This window comes from Symphalangus syndactylus, chromosome 9, assembly GCF_028878055.3.
Source record: "Symphalangus syndactylus isolate Jambi chromosome 9, NHGRI_mSymSyn1-v2.1_pri, whole genome shotgun sequence".
Lineage (NCBI taxonomy): Eukaryota > Metazoa > Chordata > Mammalia > Primates > Hylobatidae > Symphalangus > Symphalangus syndactylus.
Window position 1 is genome coordinate 96,086,212 of NC_072431.2, and position 22,965 is coordinate 96,109,176.

Below are 22,965 nucleotides of genomic sequence, written 5' to 3' on the forward strand. Positions count from 1 at the left end.
CAGAATGTAGTGGGGACATGAATATCAAAAAGCACACATGGAGTCTCCTCTCTTCCTATAGCACAATGAGATGGGCCTTGGCTCTGTCTACTCCTGAGGTTCAGACCTCTACTCTCTCCCTACATTCCATGATGAAAAATTCCTTTTTCTCATTCATAATTGCTACTATTATCCCCCATCACTCAATGCTCCTCTTAGCCAATTATACCTGTGGAGTAGGTATAATTGTCTGTCTGCTTAGGTCCTCCTCCCTTAGATACATCAATGATGATATTATAAGGCCTTTCTATTTTAGAGGATCTCTACTAATCACTAAAAATCACAGAAGACATCACAGAAGCAGCCATGTGCAGACAAAGTTCTGGGAGCCTTAAAAATGTCTACAAGCTTGATCCTGGTCCATAGCTCTTAACTTAATATTGAAGCTGACTATTGGGAAGCCCTCTGGACTTGTACTCTGAACTACTATTCGCAAAGGAAGATGCTATCAGATTTCTTCCTTTTCAATATGAAAGGGGTATAAAAGTAGAGCTTTAAATGACTGCCAGAGAACTCCCTTCAGCAGCTTTTGTATGAGTATGTAACACAATGCTGCTTTAACAAATGGATTCCAATCTGCTGCCCGTGGTGATAATAGCTCACTTTCACTGAGCTGAGCTTTTTCTATCCTCCAGGCATCCTTCTAAGTGTTTTACATTTTTAAATCTATTTAATATTCATAGAACCGTCTATGTTATAAACTATTATTATCCCACTTCACAGATTTTTTAAAATGAGGCACAGAAATGATAAGCAGCTTGCCCAAGTTCATATAGCTAGTAAGTTGGTAGAAGTAGAAGTGATATCCTACTGCAGAGTCCACACTTATAACCATGTAACAAGCTGCCATAATATCAGTGAAAAACTTTTAAAAATGAGAGGATTAATTTCCCTTCATACTTCCTTTATTGGCCAGTTTGAAGAAAAGGGGATTATCCATCATGCTTGGGTCTGCTGCTTTCTCAAAAATAACTTAAATAGTCTTTCCTCTGAGGTCACCTCTCAACTCTCAGAGCATCTATACTTCTTTAGCTGCTATAAAATTTAAAATCAAATAACTTTTATATGAATATTTATTTTATGCCTGCTTCTACATTAGACCAACACTTCCCAATACTGGTCAAAGTGTGATCCTCAGGCTAGGTACAAAAAACTCATCTGGGTGCTCTTTAAAATGCCAATCCTTGGGTCCCACTATAGATTTACTGAATCAGAATCTTCAGGAACTGAGTTCAGGAAATTATTATTTAGGCAATGCCATAGGTGATTCTTAGGCACACTAAAATCTGATTATTACTGCTTTACACAAGTGTTTCTGGAATGTGGTCCACAAACCAACAGCAAGATCATCACCTGGAAACTTGCTAGAAATGCAAATTCTTCAGCTCCACCAAGAACTACTGAATCAGCAACTCACAGGCCCAGCATTCTGTGTTTTACCAAGCTTCCAGGTGATTCTGATAGGCTAAAGTATGAGAACAATAGCTCTAGACCATAATGACCTCCAAAAAGGTTTGTTTTCTTCCTGTATCACCAGCACCTGGCTAATGTCCAACATATAGTAGATAATGTCCAAATACTTAATGTCTAACATATAGTAGATAATAAATATTTGCTAAAGAATATATAGATAATGAGTAATTAGTTAAAATGGAATGCTAAGGAAATAATCCCACAACAGGAAAAAATCCTAGTATTGTGAGTCATCATGGATTTGTTCTGAAATCATCTAAAGCTGACTGTCTCCTTGGATCATACAGTGGAAAGATGCTTCTTACTCTCTCTTTCTCATTCTCTCTTTGCTCTTGCTAATAGCAGGTTAATGGATTCATCTGGACTATCAGTCATAAGCTAGTATCTTTCTGCAATTTAGATAATAGCACCTTGCCTTTTTTTTTAATTTGATGGAGTGTGAGGAATATGGAAAGTTAATATGAAATTAATTTTATAAGTCATTCATAATTTGAAAAGTCTGGGGTCACTGCATGTGCAAAAATTCCTGTACCATAAAATGATACCTGACTTAGAAACAGATTAAATCCTTACATAGCTTTAGGCAGTAGCGGGAAAAAAGGACATAGGTTTAAAATACTAGTTCAAGCCAATAATATATAATATGCCAAAATATATATATAGTGTGTGTATATACATACACACAAACAAGGCACTATATATTTATTTTATATATGCAATACGTGCATATGTATGTGGGTATGTGGATAGATAGACACACAAAAATGTTTTGTAAAAATAAATGAGCACGTCTAGATCAGGTACAATATGGAGTAGATGCAGTTCAACCTATTCTTCTCACTAATTACAGTAAAAATCCCTGGACATTATATGTAAAGCAAACATTAGAAGACTGATAAGTAGAGAGAAAATGGCAGAACACATGGGGAACTTGACAGCTGAGGAAATACACGGTACCAGAAATCCCATCACCAGTGGAAAGTAACCAGGAACTTCCCCCACTCCTGGGGTGGTAATGGAGGCCCAAAGGAGAACCTGAACTTTCACCACACCTGACAGGAACAAAGGGAGACAGACCTCTTTCTCCACCTGTCTAGTGTCAGAGGAAGACTTCTAAAACAGAATATTTAAATAAGATCAACAATCTTGTAACATAATAGGCAGGATGTCCAGAATACAATAGGAAATTACTTTCACACTAAGAACAAGAAAAATCCCAACTTGAATGACAAAAGAAAATTAACAGATGACAACAGTAAATTTATACAGAAGTTAACATTATCTCACAAGGATTTTAAAGCAGCCATCATAAAAAATGCTTAATGAGTAATTACAAACACACTTGAAACAAATGCAAAAGAATAAGATCTCAGCAAATAAAGAGAAGATATAAAAAAGAACCAAATGAACAATTTAGAATTAAATAATACAGCAACCAAATTACAAAACCTCAATGGGTAGATTCAACAGCAGAATAAAGAGGGCAGAGGACAGAATCAGAAAACTGGAAAATAGAACAATAAAAATTACCTAATCTAAATAACAAAGTGAAAATAGCTGGAATAAAATTAACAAAGACTCAGAAATCTGTAGGATATAAAAAGGGCCTAATATTTTTTTCATTAGAGTTCCAGAAAAAATAGAAAACAGAAGGGGATGAAAACAATATTCAAAGAAATGACCAAACATTTCTCCAATTTGGTGTCTTACTCTGTTTTGTGTTGCTATAACAGAAATGCAAACTTGATACTGGGTAATTTCCAAAGAACAGAATTTATTTCTTACAGTTCTAGAGGTTGAGACATCCAAGATCAAGTCCAGGATCTGATGATGGCTTTCTTACTGTGTCCTCACAAAGCAAAAGGCAGAAGGGCACAAGAGAAGAAATATATTCCCATAAGCCCTTTTGTAGTGGCATTAATCCATTCATGAGGGTAGAGCCCTCATTACCTAAACGCTGCTCAGAAGGTCCCAGTTTCCAACACTATTGCACTGAAAATTAAGTTGCCAACATGTGAATTCTGAGGGACACATTCAGACTATAGTGTTTGATAATGACATAAATGTAGAGGTAAAAAGCTGACTCATCTCAGTTAGGATAAATCCAAAGAATTACACACCAAGATTCAGTAAATTTCTGAAAACTAGACTATAGGGGAAAATCAACTCAAATGACAGCAGATTTGTCATCAGAAGTGAATAAGAGAAGGTGACACAATAATTTGCAGGTATTTAAAGAGCTGTTAACCCAAAATTAAATTTCTGAAAACTAGACTATAGGGGAAATCAACTCAAATGACAGCAGATTTGTCATCGGAAGTGAATAAGAGAAAGTGACACAATAATTTGCAGGTATTTAAAGAAAAGAGCTGTTAACCCAAAATTCCATATCCAGCAAAATTATTCTTCAGACATGAAGGAGAAATCAAGACATTCTCAAATGAAGGAAGACTAAGAGAATTTGTCACTACAGATCTACTGGGGAAAAAAATGGTACCAAGAAATTCTTGAAACAGAAAGGAAAGGGTAAAAGAAATAATCTAGGAACATCATATAAGAATAAATATACAATGGCAGGGCCCGGCACAGTGGCTCACTCCTGTAATCCCAGCACTTTGGGAGGCCAAGGTGGGTGGAACCTGGGGTCAGGAGTTAGAGACCAGCCTGCCCAACATAGTGAAACCCCATCTCTACTAGAAATACAAAAAATTAGCCGGGTGTAGTGGTGGGTGCCTGTAATTCCAGCTACTTGGAAGGCTGAGGCAGGAGAACCACTTGAACCCAGGAGGCAGAGGTTGCAGTAAGCAGAGATTGTGCCATTGCACTCCAGCCCGGGCAACAAGAGTGAGACACCATCTCAAATAAATAAATAAATAAATAAAATTTTAAAAATGGCAAGTGTAAATATGAGTAAGTACCATAGACTTTTCTTTTCTTTGGTTTTTTTAAATTGTGTGATGTTCGATGCAAAAACTATAACATTATTATATATGGTTATCAATATATTTAGAGGAAATAGTTAAAACAATTATATTATGAACAAGAAAGGGTAAAGGAATTTAAAGTGAAGTAAGGTTTCTACAGTTTACAAGAACTAGCAAAATGTCAATATCAATAGACTCTAATAAGTTATGTATGTATAACAAAACACCTAGAGAAATTACTTTAAATTTGTATATAAAGAGAGGTGCTAAAATACACTATTAATAAGTTAAAAAATATTCAATCCACTGGAAGACAGAAAAAAGAAAAAACGTGAAATGGCAGACCAAATTATAAGCTGCCTATAAGAACCTTATTTTAAATACAGCAATACAAGTAGATAGAAAGAAAAGACAGCATTTTCTGTAATAGCCCCAAACTGAAAACAATAAAAAGGTGAATGGTTAAATGTCCCTCAAAAGGTGAATGGTTAAATATCCCTCAAAAGATGAATGGTTAAACAAACTGTGGTGTGTCCACACCACGGAATACTATTCAGTAGGAAAAAGGAGAAAACTATTGATACATGCAACAACTTAGATAGATCTCAAGGATATTATGTTGAGTGAGAAAAAGCCAATTCCAAAGGACACATACTGTATAATTCTATTAATATGATATTCTCGAAATTAAAAAGATTATAGGAATGAAAAACCAGTTAGTGTTTGCCAATAGCTCATAATAAGGATTGAGAGAATTAGTGAGTGTGACTGTAGGAGGGTAGCAAAAAAGACCTCTTCATGGTAATGGAAAATTGTGTATTTTGTTTTCTTTGTGGTTACATACATTTGTGTATGTGATAAGATGGTATAGAATTGCAAAGAAACATTGTAACAAGACTAATTTCCAAGTTTTGATGTTGTACCATAGTTATGTAAAAATAATCATAGAAAGAAATGAATAAGGGTACAAGGTACTTCCCTGTACTAATTTTGAAACTTCTTATGAATTTATAATCCTTTAAAATGAAAAAGTTAAATAAAAAACAAATTATAATAGTTTATGTACATTTGTATTTGCGATCTTTCTTTGAATTTTTTATTCCGGGAAATACACGATACTAAATTTATCATTTTAAGTATCCAAAGTCTACAATTTAGTGGCATTAAGTTCATTCACAATGTTGTCCAACCATCACCACTATCCATTTCTAGAATTTTTTATCAGCCTAATCAGAAACTCTGTGCAGATTAAATGATATCTCTTTTCTATCCCTTCCACCCAGGCCCTGTTAACTTCTATTTTGCTGTCTCTGTAAATAATTTGCCTACTCTACATATATATCATATAAGTTTATTCATACAATATTTTCTTTTTATGTCTGGCTTATTTCATTTAGCATAATGTTTTCAAGGTTGTTATATGCTCCAGCTCAATTTAGAATTGCAATGTTGTTAAGACTAATATTCTATTATATGAATATGCCACATTTTATTTATTCATTTATTGGTTGATGGATATTTGGGATGTTTCTACCTTTTGACTATTGAGAATAATGCTACTATGTTTTAAAAACTCCTGCATAGCAAAGGAAACAATCAACAAAGTGAAGAGACAACTTGCAGAAGCTCAGATCACTAAATAGGAAAAAGAATCTCATAAATCCAATTTTAAAATGTGCAAAAGATTTGAATAGACATTTCTCAAAAGAAGACATACAAATGGCAAACAGACATATGAAAATGTGCACAAAATCATTGATCATCCGATAAATGGAAATCAAAACTATAGTGAGATAACATCTCACCCCAGTTAAAATGGCTCGTATCCAAAAGACAGGCAATAACAAATGCTGGAGCAGCAGCAATCTGAGAGTCTTGTGGTAATAAGCGCTAAAAATTCCATTCTTGTGCAATGGCCTTCACTATGTTTTAAGTTCTTTCTGTCTTTCTTTCTTTTTTCTTTTTCTTTATTTGCTATATAGTTATAATCACTTGAACCTTGCATGTTTTATAAGCCTTATTCTCCAGTCTTTTTTCTTGGTTCTTTAAATTTCCAAATATTCATCCAAAACATTCATTTTTATACTTACACTAGTCTAAATGAGTTTCTATTGTTCACAATCAAGAATCCTTATAGAAAAAAAAAAAAAACATACTGGCAGTGGAATCCAAACAAAATACTTTCAGGAGAAAGGAAGAACTTGCTGTTGATTAAGTGAATTAATTAATACTATACCTAAAGTACACTCTTAGTATTCACACATTCTAATATTGCAATTGATGGCATTCTGTAGTAAGCTATGCATTGAATTTTAAAAACTAAAAAATGCAGTTGTTAAAGACAATGCATTGTGTGACATCACTTCTCCTGCCATAGAAAGTGAACTCGAGCATGGGGCATACATGGACTCACAGTGGGGGAGTCCACTAAGACTGCCCAAAGAGTTAAGTCACTATAGTCCCTGGCTTCCATAAGAACTTTTTCCTAAAATGATTTGCCTGAAACGGAACTGGTGGTCAAGGCATCACTTCTTATATTGTCTTTTTAATGATCTTTCCTCTACCTTATAAAATAAAGGCTGACCTCTCACATCCCATCCCCAAACTTCTTACTATGGTAGATTGTACCAGATACTTGTAATAGTAATAATAATAGCAATAATACTTTTATAAAATAAAGGGACAAATAGAATAATTTTTAGAATCTAATCTGCCTTTAATCAAGGCACCATAAACCTGCAGAAAGCCTATTTGAATAGTATTTTCCTACCTCATAGATCAAAGTGTGGTATTAGAAACTGGATACTTTGGCTCATCTTTGAATGTTAATTGACCTGCTTCTTCGATTCTGTAATGAAAGTATAGAATTCTTTGCCCTGTGGAAAGATTTGTGACTAAAAGGCAAAAAGTACATCAGAAAGAAATACTTTAGCCAGGTGACAAATTTTGGCAAACTTGTCTGCCTGATTCCTCTATCTTCATGTAAACTCAGAGGTAGAGATGATTTTTAATAAGGTCATACATTAACACACTAAGTTGAACTGAAAAATTAAATTATATTTCCTTTCTGACACAAAATAATTCTGATTTGGCTGAGTAGCTCACAACAAGGTCTGACTTTACCAGGGTGGTTATATGACAGGAACATCCCATTAAATGAATGAGCTGCATACGTCATTCTAAAGTTTAGTTTTAAAACATGTTTAAAAGGTTTGTGATAAGATAAAATATTGCATTGTCAACAACACTAAAATGATTTCTTTTCATTTTCCAAATTGTTCCAAATTCCTTTGGGTTAGACAAGTACCTCAGAGTGAAAAAGTGGTAGGAATATTCACCTGTCATTTTTAAGCCTACATAAAACCTTGAGAAAGTAAATGAATTTAATGATTGGATAACAAATTCTTTTGTTACAGTCAAATATTTTGACTGTAAAAAATTGAAAGAACATCTAATCAAGTTGTCAACTGAGAGATCATTAAAATAATTTGTATAACAATTCAATAAGTGTGTATGACATATAACTTGGAAAATGTTCAAATAACTGTGTGTGTTTACACATATATACATATGTACACACACAACTACAACAACAGCAATAATAAACCAAAAAACTTGATATAAACACTGTACCATTCTGGTGGCAGTCAGGCTGATCCTAGTCAATATGCAACATTAGAGGCAAACTGATGATTAAATGATTTCCATGCTGGTTACTTAATAATAAATGCCTTGCTGCCTAGGTGCTGTTGCCTCTCTTCCAGGTTGATTCAGTGTTATATCTAGTCAGTGAAGCAGTGTTGTTGTGTGGGGTAAATACCCTGGGTTTTTTGTCTCGTGCCAAGAAGACTTAGGACATGGACACACATACAAGGAGTAGGTTTAGGAGCAGAGGTTTAATAGGTGAAAGAAAGAGAAAGAACGGCTCCCTCCTTTCTAAGAGGCAGGGGCTTCTAAAAGGAAAATCCTACCAGTGGCTTCTAAAAGGAAAATCCGACCAGTGGCAGAGTGCTCCAGATTTTATAGACAGGCTTGAGGAGGCAATGTCTGATTTACATAGGGCCCACAGATTGGTTCCATTAGATGTGACATTTACATAGTGTACAAGGAAGGTTGGCCATCCCACCCTAATCTAATTATGCAAATGGACTTTCCACTTGGCCAGCACCATCTTGTCTGCTCCTTACTGTACACGTGGCTGGCAAAGAGAAGGGAAGATGGACCTGCAATTTTGAACATGCATAGTCCCAGGTAGCCTTTTCCTATTGGCACAGCTGCTGGCATTCACCCGTGAAAGCATCTAGCTTGCTTGTCTATGTCTGCAGCTCAATTTTACAGGCTTCTTTTTATTAGAAAAGAAAATGATTTGGGGGCTGTTTTTCATTAAAAGGAAAACCTTACCAAGGAATCCCATACCCTCACTATCCACCTAAGTAATTTCTTCTTAACTTCTATATCATCAGTACCAGTACTGTGCCAGTTATTAAATATGTTTAATATTGTTATGGTTTGGCTCTGTGTCCCCACCCAAATCTCATCTAGAATTGTAATCCCCATATGTCTTGGGAGGGACCTGATGGGAGGTGATTGGATTATGGGGGCAATTTCCCCCATGCTGTTTTTGTGATAATGAGGGAATTCTTACAAGAGCTGATGGTTTTTAAAAGTGTTTGGAAGTTCCCCCTTCTCAGCTCTTCTCTCTTTTGCTGCGTGGTGAAGAAGGTGCTTGCTTCTTCATTGCCTTTTGTCATGATTTTACGTTTCCTGAAGCCTCCCCAGCTATGTGGAACTATAAGTCAATTAAATTACCCAGTCTCAGGGAAGTTCTTTGTAGCAGTGTGAAAACAGACTAATACAGAAAATTGGTACAAGTAGAGTGAGGGTTCTGCTGTAATGATAACCTGAAAATGTGGAAGCAACTTTGGAAGTGGCTAAAGGGGAGAGGCTGGAACAGTTTGGAGGGCTCGGAAGACAGGAAGATGTGGGAAAGTTTGGAACTTCCTAGAGACTTGTCGAATGGTTTTGACCAAAATACTGATAGTGATGTGGACAATAAAGTTAGGCTGAGATGGTCTCAGAGGGAGATGATGAACTTCTTGGGAACTGGAACAAAGGTCATTCCTGCTATGCTTTAGCAAAGAGACTGGCAGCATTTTGCCCTTGCCCTAGAGATCTGTGGAACTTTGAATTTGAGAGAGATGATCTGAAATTAGAACTTATGTTTAAAAGAATAGCAGAGCATGAAAGCTTGGAGAATTTGCACCCTGATGATGCGGTAGAAAAGAAAAACCCATTTTCTGGGGAGAAATCTAAGCCAGCTAAAGAAATGTACCTAAGTAACAAGGAGCTGAATGTTAATCACCACAACAATGGAAAAATGTCTCCAAGGCATGTCAGAGATCTTGGCAAGAGCCCCTCCCATCACAGGCCCAGGGAGAGGCCTAGGAGGAAAAATGGTTTTGTGGGCTTGGCCCAGGGCCCAACTGCTGTATGCAGCCTCTGAACTTGGTGCCCTCCATCCCAGCCACTCCAGCTCCTGTAGCTAAAAGAGGCCACAGTACAGCTTAGGCTTCCTAAAGAGGTGCTTCAGAGGGTGCAAGCCCCAAGCCTTGGTGGCTTACATGTGTTATTGGCCCTGCAGAGGCACAGAAGTCAAGAACTGAGGTTTGGGAACCTCCACCTATATTTCAGAGGATGTATGGACATGCCTCGATGTCCAGGCAGAAGTCCACTGCAGGGTCAGAGCCCTCAAGGAGACCCTCTGCTAGGGCAGTGCAGAAGGGAAATGTGGGGTTGGATCCCCCACACAGAGTCCCCATTGGGGCACTGCCTAGTGGAGATGTGAGAAGAGGGCTACTGTCCACCAGATGCCAGAATGGTAGATCCACGACAGCTTGCACTTTTTGTCTGGAAGAGCCATAGGCACTCAATGTCAGCCCATGAAGGAGGAGCTGCCCAAGGCTGTGGGAACCCACCCTTTGCATCAGCATGTCCTGGATGTGAGACATGGGGTCAAAGGAGATTATCTTGGAGCTTTAAGATTTAATTACTGCCCACCGAAAGGAAATTTAGAAGTGGTCATAAGAATCAGGAAGAAGAAGCATAAATTTACATCATCTCGAAAGCTGCTTAGAGGGATGTCGTGACCATGGGCACATGAAGGCTGAGACTGGTTCACTGTTCTAAGGTTTTGCAGTTACAAGATCTATACAGATTGTGAGTGAAGGTCACACACACCCAAAAGGCTCTACTAATGTGTCAGTAACTCAGAAAGGACAGTGCCAGATTTCCTCAAAATTGTCCTAAAATGATAGAGAAGACTGACAAGGCAGGATATGGCTGAAGATTGCACAAAGTGAATTTATAGCCCCTCTGAAAAGAATAACCTGGGGAAGGTCCTGAATGTCTGGTAGCCATCCTTCTTTAAAAGTCAAATACTTGGATGAATGGCTCATCAAGTCCTTGACAGTTACGTTCCTCCAATGAGGTCTCCCTTTAAGATCTCCAGTGGATGTTCTGAGGTCAGTTGAGCTCTCAACTTAGGAGGAAACCCAGGCCTACACCCAAGTCCCCTTTTAGTGAGTATCAGAAAAGACTCTAAATATTCCACAAAACAAGTAGGCAGAGACATATTAGCTTACTTGCATATTTACCTTAAGTCCCTGGTATTAACCCCCTTTCCGTTGACTGCCCAGGTGGGAGATGCACTTCTGGCCTTGTGGATGAGACTTAGTTATAGTTAAAGATGCTCTATAGAGAGAAATATATGGAATCACAGCACTCTGAAGTGAATAGTGAAGTAGTTGCTCAAGCACACACAGAGAGCAGGGTGTGGTGACTCACACCTGTAATTCTAGCACTTTGGGAGACCAAGGCAGGTGGATCCTTTTGAGCCCAGGAGTTTGAGACCAGTCTGGACAACACGGAAAAACTCCATCTCTACAAAACACAATGCAAAAAATTAGCTGGACGTGGAGGCAGGCACCTGTGGTCCCATCTATTCGGGAGGCTGAGGCAGGAAGATTGAGGATCAATTGAGCCTGGGAGGCTGAGGTTGCAATGAGCCATAATGATGCCACTTCACTCCAGCCTGGGTAACAGAGCAAGTTCCTGTCTCAAAATAACAACAAACAAACAAAAACCAAAACAACTACAGAGTGTATGAAACAGACCATTGCCTCATGTTCACGTCATAGTCTGTGATCCATATGGAATCTGCAGAGAACTGAGTTTTGGGGGTGTAGAATCATCTCTTTTCTGCTTATTTTGTCACAGTTTTAATGGTGCAGGTTCTTTGATCTTAAGTCATGTGGCTGTTCCATGACTCCATGTGGCCACCTTGCTCATAGTCAGTGACACAAATCTCTCCCTTTAAGACCTTACCTCTCTTTCCTCCTCCTCTTCTCCTCAAGCCTTGAAGCTCCTTATTTCCCTTCTTCAGTGTTCTGTCTTCTCAGGTCATCTGTTTCCTCTCTTGATGTGTGGTAGGAACAGAAAAAGGTACGAACCTCAAACCTTGCTAATGTTCTGCACGATAGATCCCATCTTTATGCTAAAAGTGTTCCTGTCTTTTTCTCTGCTTGCATATTTTATGGCTCAAACATCAGTATGTCTGAAGTGTGGAGATAGTAAAAATAACGGGTAGAACTGTTTGCCCCCAAACATGTAGTCAGGCACAACTGTAAGTTTAAAAAACCAATAGTGGCAACCAGGAAGCCAAAAGACTGAATAAATGAGTGAACTTCCTTCTAATGAAAGTAAGGAGACAGTTGGGACAAGACGATGGTGACTGATCATATGCCATCATAAGAAAGTGAGGTCCTTGCATCCATCGGAGCCATCCCTGGACCTTCTGTAAATCTCCTTCTGCTCGGGTTTGTACCTCCAAGATTTTATCCTGGAAACTCCTTGTGGATAATAAGTTCAGCCCATGGGATTAAAAAAAATAAAATATTAATTGGTAAATTTGGTCATTAATACTAATTTGGTGAAAGTTGGTTGTTAATATTAATTCAATTGACGTAAGAAGGAAAGAGAGAAAACATTTTGAGAAAGAAACAGCATCAAATATCCCCAGAGAAATTAAGCAGGATGAAGACGGAAGTCTCCCATAAAGAGGCCACTTGTTTCTGACACTCCATCCTGGCTTGGACTAATCAGTCATTCAGGAGGGTGATGGTAATCATAAGTGATTCTATCTTTGTGCTTTGAATAGAGCAAGATTTGAAATATCTTCCTGTGAAGAAAAGAAATGTCAAGTGCTATCAATCCATGTGCCAGGGGTCAGAAATGTAAATTAATTCAGATACTGAGCAGCAAAAATAAATATATGGAGTGATCAGTCCAGGTATATTAGTGTTAGGACCTATGGTGAACAGGAGAATGTGTTCTCCTGTTGCATCTAAAAGCTGAAATTTACTGTCTAACATTTTTAATTTTAAAAAAGTTTTTTTTTAATTAACAAAAGCTGCTCCTGCTACTCTGCTGATAAGTTAGTGAGTCACGTCGAGCCTACTCGTTAGCAGAGTGCGACCTCTGAAATTAGACTATCAGTCTGGATAAATGGAGCTTCCCAGATTTCTCTTCCTGTATAAATCTTCTTATCCCTATTTCAAGAGCCCGGCTCTGAAAAACAAAATTTAACCTAAAATTAACATAGATAAGATTTTCTCTATGAAAAATGAAGGGAAGTATTATGAACATGGTCTCTTTTTTTCCATTGTTTCAGCTGATCCCTTGGTTGGGACCATCTTCATCTCTCACCAGCCCACAGAACTTGTGGCTCCCCCACCTTCCCATATCCTCGTATCTTGGTGCCAGGATGATTTACCCAAAGTGCCCATCTGATTCAAAAGCATTTTGTACTTCTCAGTTGACTACAAATTCAAGTACAGACTCTAAGCATAATATTTTTGCAAGGCCTTTTGCAGCCACCAAATTTCAAAGATTTTCTAAGAACCACACTTTATTTTTTCGCATTTAACATTTCTGCAATCTGTTTGTCTTAAAATCACTGGCCATATGACGGTCATGATGTGGTTATGATGTGGTTGCCACTGCCTGAAGACACACATCAGAATTCGTAGAACTGGCTTGAGCAGCTTGGAAAAAACACCAGAGGCAACAGTGAAGCGCTCCTTTAAGAAATGCCACATCACTGTGTTTTTGGTGGTACACACAGATACTGTATGAAAATGCAGGACTTTGATGACCCAGGATGCCGAATAGAAAGATATTTTAAACATTCTTGAACCAATTTATTTTGCTTTTATTTTCTTTTCTATTTATGCATGAGAATAATACATGATGTCTAGTTCTAAAAGAATTCTTCGATGAAATAAAGACTTTAAGAGTAGCAGTTTCATTGGCTGTGTTCTTTCTTTCTGAGTGCTGTGTAGAATAATGGTGCATCTTACAGTGGATGATATTTTCAGATTTGATTAAAATAAAATATCCCAATCTAATCATCCAATGAATTCCTCATCTCTCCTTCTGTAAACCTTTTATGCCAAGTCAACCCTCATGACAAGTAGCTCCTAATCAGAGCTACGTATGTTTTTGCCTTTGCTCATTCCATTTACTCTATTGGAATATTTTTAGCACTCATCTCCACCTGTTGCAATTCTACTCATGCTTTAGTAGGTAGCTTAAATGTAACATACTCCATGAAACCTTTCCCATGTAACCCATTTATTAAAGCCTCCTTCAGGCTCTGTAAGTACATCTATTAAACTTCAGATATGGTAAACTCTTTCAAAGTCCTCCTATGTCCTGGGCACAATGGCAGACACTTGAGCATGTGTTGTCTCTGTTCATCATCACAATAACCTTTTGGGGTAAGAGATAGCCCCCATTCTTCACATCAGTTCAGCTTAAATTTAGAGACAACAGTTGTCTTATACAATTTCATAGGCTCTTAGTGGTAGGTGGTAAACACAAACACAGGCCTTTGGGCTCCAATTCTGGTCTATCATTGAATGCCAACTTCCTTTACTGCCTCCCCAGCCCATTTGCATATTAAATGCATTGCATTGAATTTAATTGAATGTGAAATGCAAAATGTCATTCAAAACTATTTTTTTGATAATAAAGTTCCAAATTTATGTGAAAAACAAGATAAAGTATTTCAAATTACACTTTTTCATTATTAGGCTAATATTCTTTGTTAAACCTCATTTGCTTAACAAAAATTAGAATTATGTTTTATTGTACAAAAAGAACTAGAGAAGCTTAGGCTTATAAATAACATAATTATTTTTCTTGTTTCTTCTGTTATTTTTTAAAATAATAATGCAGAACTGTGGAAAATTTAACCACAACAACCAGTTTACATTCAAAATGTTTAAATAAAAGAAATAGAATGCTGCCTGATGCTTGTGGGAAGAGTCAGTTATGGGAAACATAAAAAGCCTTTCTTGTGAGGAGGAGGAGAGAAGCAATTTCTTTTTCCCAAATACAAGGAGAAATAGCAGCCAGTATACTCTTAAAAACATCAAAAACTTGAATCATAATTCTTCCTAATTTTGTGACCTTGGGTAAGTTACTTAACCTTCTGAAAAATCAATGTCCTCATTCACAGAATGAGAATCAATGAAACCATTATAGCGTTGCTTGAGGATGAATTGATAATGGTACACAAATTCAAGGTATTATTATCATTATAGAGGCCAATTATCCAGAGGGCATTTGGCCATATCCAGAAATGGGGCTGTGATAGAATTTGATTGCTGTTTAAAACAAACAAACAAACAAAAACTCTTGCTGTTGTGTAGGGAATAACTTAGAAGTAAGTAAAGAGTTGGATACAGAAAAATGACTATGGTTTTCCAAATAAGCGATTATTGTGGCCTTAACCCTGGTCATAGCAGTGAAGGCATCTCAAGTGCTTACAGTTCAGATGATTTTAGAAGATAGTCCATACAATTTGATATTAGATTGCTTGTGACAGGATCTGGAGGAGTATAAAACCAACAACTGCCTCCAAGTCTGTGGACTGAGCAACTCTGTAGATGGTAGTACAAGTAATTGAGTTGGAAAAGACAGAAAAAATGGGGAGTAACTCAGGTGGAGGGGTAAGAGATGAATTAAAAAATTAGTTATAGAACAAAAGTCCACTTTCAGAAATTTCCATATAGTTTTCAAAACTAAAATTCATTTTTATTTTAATTTTGGTGATTTGTTTATCTCCGTCCACATCTGTAATGCTGATCTAAATAAAGAGTATTTTCGGCCGGGCGCGGTGGCTCAAGCCTGTAATCCCAGCACTTTGGGAGGCCGAGGCGGGCGGATCACAAGGTCAGGAGATCGAGACCATCCTGGCTAACACGGTGAAACCCCGTCTCTACTAAAAATACAAAAAAAATTAGCCGGGCATGTTGGCGGGCGCCTGTAGTCCCAGCTACTGGGGAGGCTGAGGCAGGAGAATGGCGTGAACCCGGGAGGCGGAGCTTGCAGTGAGCCGAGATCGCGCCACTGCACTCCAGCCTGGGGGACAGAGAAAGACTCCGTCTCAAAAAAAAAAAAAAAAAAAAAAGAGTATTTTCTTTTCCTCTTCCCTTGGGTGATAGGCAATGCCTCAAAGATCCTCTTCCTAGCTGATTTGTTCCCAGAAACCATTTGGTTTTTCCTTCTCCAGCTTGCAGACATTGACTGACTACAGAGTTGAGTCAGCCACCTTGACTAACTCTTAAAATTCTCCTTGCAATTTTCCCTGCAGGAATAATAATTCTGATTCAAGAATTTAGGGTCTTTAGAGTGGGTTGGCTCCTTTGTAGGACCTGGAGGCAGGGCTTGTTTCAGGGCTTGGAAAATTTAATTGCATCCCTTGTCATGCTAAAGCACTTCCCGACCTCATACCTTCCTCAGTCCCTTTCCAAATCACTTTCTTAACAAAACCCATATTGTTCTGTTTGACAAACTCTTTCCTGATTGATTTATTAACATAAATTCAATTGTTACCTTATGGTTGCCGTAATTGCAGTTGCAATTTCTATTCTACCTTGCATTTTTAATAATCACCATTACAACCAGCATCTGAGAATCCTAAGCTTTCCCTCCCTTGATCTGTCGAGGCAGAGTCGGTCTGCATGGCCATGACTGATGTGCAGTGGAATGGGATGAACGCTTAGTAGATTACCTCCTCTCAAATTCTGTAGATTACACATTTAATAATTTGCATAAAACCAAAAGTGCTTGCTGCTCATGTGGCTATTCTCATTTACTGAAGTCTTATAGCAATACCCACATTTTAGTTGATCTTATTCAGCTGAGAAGCCAAATAAGCAGAAATAGTCTCAGATTTACTGGGAAAAAAACTACAGCTGCTAGCTTTCAGTGAAAAAAGGTGCGCTGTGCGAGGGCAGGTAACATATTATCATATGTCAGCCACAGGAGTGGCTTGTTTTAAAGGAACCTGTTCTGGAGGTAGAGTGCTGGGGTAGAAAAGGCTATAGCCTTGGGTTATTGCCTTCGTTCTGGCACTAACTAGTGGAGTGAATTTGGACAGGACGCCTCACTTCTGTGAGTCTCAAATTCTTTGTATGTAAAATAAAAATGTTTAACTAGATCAGGGTTTCTCAACATCTGCATTATTGCCATTTGAGCCTGGATAATTCTTTGTTGTTGGGGACTGTCCTACACATTGCGGGACGATTAGCAATGTCCCTGGCCTCTACTCACTGGATGTCATTGGAACCCTCTCTCCCCAGGTTCGGAAAACTAAAAATCTTTCCAGACATTGACAAGTACCCTTTGGGGGCAAATTACTCGGATTAAGAACTTCTGTACCAGGTGACTATAGGAGGACAATATATTAATATTTAAAATAAAAAGTGTTATAAACTAGCCAGTCCCCACTTCCATTGGTGTCTACTATAAAAGTTTTTTCTGACCTAAACATAACCACAAGTGGAACTTTTAAATGGATGTATATCTTCTAAATTAATGTTTAAAAGTAAACAAACTATTATTTATTGAAAATAAATAGCAAACATCAACAAAAATAGGCTATGTAACATCATGTAGCCATTAATAAAGAATGTTATAAAACATGCTATATATATATCTCAGAGCACAAGACAATATCAGATTTAACATACCAATTAAAACTGAAACCTAAATGACTGCATACATCTATCAAAAGGCAAAGACACTCAGACTGTTCTAGAAAATAAAATTGAACTATACTCTGTCTACACTAACAGGTCTAAAAACAAAATAACAAAATTAGAAAAAGCTCTACAATAATTTATCTGGCAAAATAAACAACAAAAAGGACAAAAATAGCCAAATTAATTTTAACCAATCTACAAGTCAAAGAAAAAATGATTACAACGAAGATAATTTCATAATAGTAAAATTATAGGATGAAAATATGAAATTAGAATGAAAGGCATAAACCTTCATTCAGTCAATAACATAACATCAAAATATATTAAGCAAAAACTGTAAAACAAAACAGGAAAATAAATTGATAAGATCACAATAATGATGAGAAACTTTTACACAATATTATTTGTGTTTCAGTAATTAACTAAACCAAAATCAAGCAAGGACATAGAAAATTGGAGCAATATAATTGAAATGGTTAAACAAATTAATTAAATTTTACAAGGGTTATATAATCATTTTACGGAACTGTGAAGTGATTATCTTAAAACTGATTGTCTATTAAGCCAAAAATGAGCCTCTGTTCATTTCAAAAAGTTGTAAATGTATAGGCCATATTATTTGATGGCAAATACTAAAATTATAAAACATAAAAAATAAAAAAGGAAAAAAAAAGCCTAACAAATTATTTCATCAAATAAACAATTAAAAGTAGAATTGGCTGGTCTTGGTGGCTCAGGCATATAATCTCAGCACTTTGGAAGGCTGAGGTGGGAGGATAACTTCAGGCCAGGAGTTTAAGACTGTAGGGCACGATGATTATGCCTGTGAACCACCACTGCATTTCAGCCTGAGCAACAAAGAAAGACTGTCTCTAAAAAGAATACATACATACAAACATGCATACATACATACATAAAAGTAGAATTACACTCTTTGGAAAATTATTTTGCATACATAAAAGTGGAATTACACTCTGGAAAATTATGAAAAAGAGGACACCACACTTTTTGGGTTTTTTTGTTTGTTTTGTTTTGTTTTTTGAGATGGAATCACGCTCTATCGCCAGGTTGGAGTGCAGTGGCGCGATGCAACCTTCGCCTTCTGGGTTCAAGCTATTCTCCTGCCTCTCAGCCTCCCCAGTAGCTGGGACTACAGGCTCATGCCATCACACCCAGCTAATATTTGTATTTTTAGTAGAGACGGGGTTTCACCATGTTGGCCAGGATGGTCTCCATCTCTTGACCTTGTGATCCGCCCACCTCGACCTTTCAAAGTGCTGGGATTACAGGCGTGAGCCACCACGCCCAGCCGAGAGAATACCATACTTTAAAATGTATGTGATAACAGACTTTTGCTGGTATTGTGGTAAACAACTATGAAGCTGGATAAAGTGTGTGTTGCCACAAATTCAGGTGCTGGGGAGCAGCCTGCACAACACTATGATTTTGGCTAGAAGGGACGTATGGGAGGTTAGGGCCACATGCATCCTGGGTTTCTCCTGCGGCATTTTCCAAATGGAAGTGGAGACTCAGTGTACAGCCAAATACAGCTGGGGGAAGGAAACAGACACTGGACCACTAAAGTGTCTGAGATTGTGGATCATGTGTCTGAGAGAAGGGGGATTCTGAGAAGGATCCCTAGAAGGCTTAGGGAGGGGGTCCCTATCCTACGCAGAATCTTATACAGCACAGGTACTGAGCAAAACTCTAGAGGCCTAGCAGAGAGCAGCTCCTGGTAGAAAAGCTAACAGGGATTTCTGAGGTTGCACAGGGCTGGGGAGATGCTAGAGTTCTGATTGCCCAGAGGGGAAAGACACTGGTCAACACCCTAGGATTTCAGTTGACATTCAGAAAGGTCAGCAAACTTGAGGTTGGGCCAGATTATTCAAACTTATGTGCCAAGGAAAAAGAAAAAAAACAGAACAGAGCACCTGAGACCTGTGGGACCATAGTAGATAATACCACACATGTAACGAGACAAAATACATAGTTGAAGGGATACTGGCTGAAGATGTTCTAAAACATAAAAGATGTAACTAAGCTATGCTCGCAGAAAAATCTGTTGCTTTGTGGAGTTTAACTATATTTGAAGAAAAAAAAATAACCAAGAAGATAGTGGCAGATGAGACGTTATTAATTGAATTTTCCAGGTTCCCCCCTATACTTCGCACCTTACCTCATGGTCATGTTGGGGCCTTGAAACTACTTCTGGCCAATGAACTCTGAGTAGATAAAATTTCTATCCTGGACCGAGGCAGTTAAGAGACTGGGTCTCTTCCATCTCTCCTTACTCCAACTACCATGACAGCCAGTGTTTCAGATGATGCAGTTTCATCTGATGTGGTGGAGGACTGGCCAATCTCAGTAGACTTTTCCTGTGTGGCAAATAAATCTTTGTCAGGTTCAGTCACTGGTGTGTGTTTGTCATAGCAGTATTAATTACTCAACTGTTTAAAAGTTAGGAGAATACAGTCAGAAAGGCGCTTAGAATAAGAAGAAGAAAATAATTCAAAACACAAGCATAAATCACTGTATTAAAAGGAAGTGAAAGTGAACATTTTTCTCTTAAATCCTTAATCAAATAAGCAAAGCTAATCAAGAATAGATGTCAGACATAAATCAACGTTAGTATTAGTTCCCCTAGGGCTGCCATAACAAATTACCACAAAGTGGGTGGCTTAACACATGAATGTCTTCTCTCAGAGTCCTATTTAATTATACCTGCAAAGACTCTATTTCCAAACAAGGTCATGTTCACAGATACCTCCTAGTGTAGTAGCCCGTTCTCATCCTGCTAGGAAGAAATACCCGAGACCGCGTAATTTATAAAGGAAAGAGGTTTAATTGACTCACAGTTCTGCATCACTGGGAAGGCCTCAGGAAACTTACAATCATGGTGGAAGAGGAAGCAAACACGTCTTTCTTCACATGGCAGCAGCAAGGAGAAGTGAAACAAAAGGAGGAAAAGCCACTTATGAAACCATTAGATCTCATGAGAACTCACTATCATACGAACAGGTTGGGGGAAACTGCACCCACATTTCAATTATCTCCACCTGGTCCCTCCCACAAGATGTGGGGATTATGGGAACTACAATTTCAAGATGAGATTTGGGTGGGGACACAGCCAAACCATATCATCTAGGGTTAGGACTTTAACATATCTTTCTGCAGGACACAATTCAGCCCACAGCAGAAGGGACATGGTGATATGGAGTAGATTTGAAAAATGGTGAGACTATGGCAATGCACAAAAAAAGTGCTATGAAATATGTGACTTTCTGGAAGCCTATTAGTTATCATAATTAACCCAAGAAGTAGTAAAACCACATTGACCAATGTTATCAAGAACTTTGGGTACATTAGTGATGCCTCATCACACTCCCTGGGAAAATGGAATGCAGTATGGCTTCTAGGAGCTACAGGTTAAAATCAAAGCAGACATTTATGGAAATTCTTCTTGAATGGCTTTAAGGTTTACAATAATTGACTAGAATCTGACATAATATGATAATGTGGCAGGCAGAAAATAATTATTTTAAAAGAAAACTATGACTGAAGCAGATGACAGTGAAATTCAGAATGATTTTTCATAAAGAGAGATTTGCTTTTTTTAAAAAAAAAAAGAAAGAAAATAGCTTGATTGATCTTTTTGAGAAGAGTAAACCTTCCTTTTTCTCAAGCTAGCCAATAATGGAGAAGCATTAACAAAAATAATTAAATTGCTCTGCAAAAAAGAATAATAGGCATTTTGTAGTTGTCCACTGGTGTATCAAGATAAGACTTAGGAGTCTGGAATAAGGGACACAGGTATAATAAAAATGATCCAGAATGAACATATCCTGCAATGTGACAGTAGTTAAGGCCTATGTAGGGACGTAGCCCATGAGAAAAGTCCTGTATTGGGAAATTGCCAATTAACTAATTAGAACAACAATAGAGGATTCTTAATATGAGGGCATTTCTTGAACTTTGTGGTAATAATACCTGTAAATATGAACTCCCATCACCCTCAAATCTTCAGTAAAAAATCACACAAAGATCATATTCTGGAAGTTCTTTGAGAAGATGAAGAAAAAGATATGTCTTACTTGCAGTTAGGGAGCATGAGATAGAGGGCTGACCATAAGATCCTGGAATATCATTTGTGGAGTGACACAGAATTCGAATGCTCACAAGACTTCATAGCAAGATATGGCAGGACAAGTTCCCCATCAATCTAAACACAAAAGTACACTTGAATGTCTCCAAAGTGTTACCACATTTTGTCTTATGAAGGTTCAAGCTCTTTTATTTGGATATTAAATGAAAGGGCGACTGCAGAAGCCCCGAATATTTGAACACATTCAGAACCAACAAAGGGTCCATGAGAAATGTGGTTGGCAGGTCATTGAGGCATGCTGGCAGTGCCATCTGCCCAACTATGACCTGTTCAGAGAAAATGATTCAAAGACCCACAGACATGCTCAGTTTCAAAGGCAGGCATCCTCTCACTACATGACTAGATGCCCCAGACTTCCTTTCTCTGATGCTTGTCAAGTATTTACATTATATAATTAGTTCTGTCTTGGATTCTAAGTCCCTTTACTCTGCTTTCTCATATTTCTGGCCTTTCATGAAAGGGCACTCATATCTTATGCTTTAGACAAGTACCTTTCCTTCATTCCACAAATGTTTATGAGTACCTACTCTGTGACATGAGCGTGCCGGAGGATTGGGGATAGGGTGGAAGGAAAACATAATCCCTACCTCCACAAAGTTTGCATTCTAAGAGAGAGAGAGACAACAAATTAGTAAAAAAAAAATATATATATATATATATTTAGTATAAATTCAGGTAGCAGCAAGTGCTATGAAGAAAGATAAAGCTGGAGAAAAGATCAGAAGTGCTGCCAGAAAGTCAAGCTTCCCTGAGAAGGTGAACTCAAATACTAAATTAAGTGAGAAAATGAGCAAACCAAAGAAAAATGTTTAAGGACACATAAGCCAATGCAATTATAAAAGAGAAAGCAAACAGATGCAGAAAAAATAGCAAGAGGAATAAGAAAGACAAGGATAATTTTAGCATTAAAGGCTATAGTTTACTATGAAGATCTGGGAGATGTAATATTTTTGCCCCCAAGAACCAGCACCACATTAACCCCTGAGTCAAGAGGGTTGGTGTTTTGAAATACAGTATTAGTCAGCCATTGACTGCAGGCTGACTCCAGGAGAAGAATATAGTGGCTCTCAAGGGGCATGACTCACATCCAAGATACTTTCTCAGAGAAGGGTGTATCTGTGAGCTATCTGTTGCTAATACTCAGCACTCCAAGGGATGTGTGCACCAGCCAAGTAAATAGAGTCTGGGCAAGTCACCCACAGCTTTAATAGAATCTACAACATTAAGAACTAGCAATTTTTTAGTGTTGGAGAAAGGA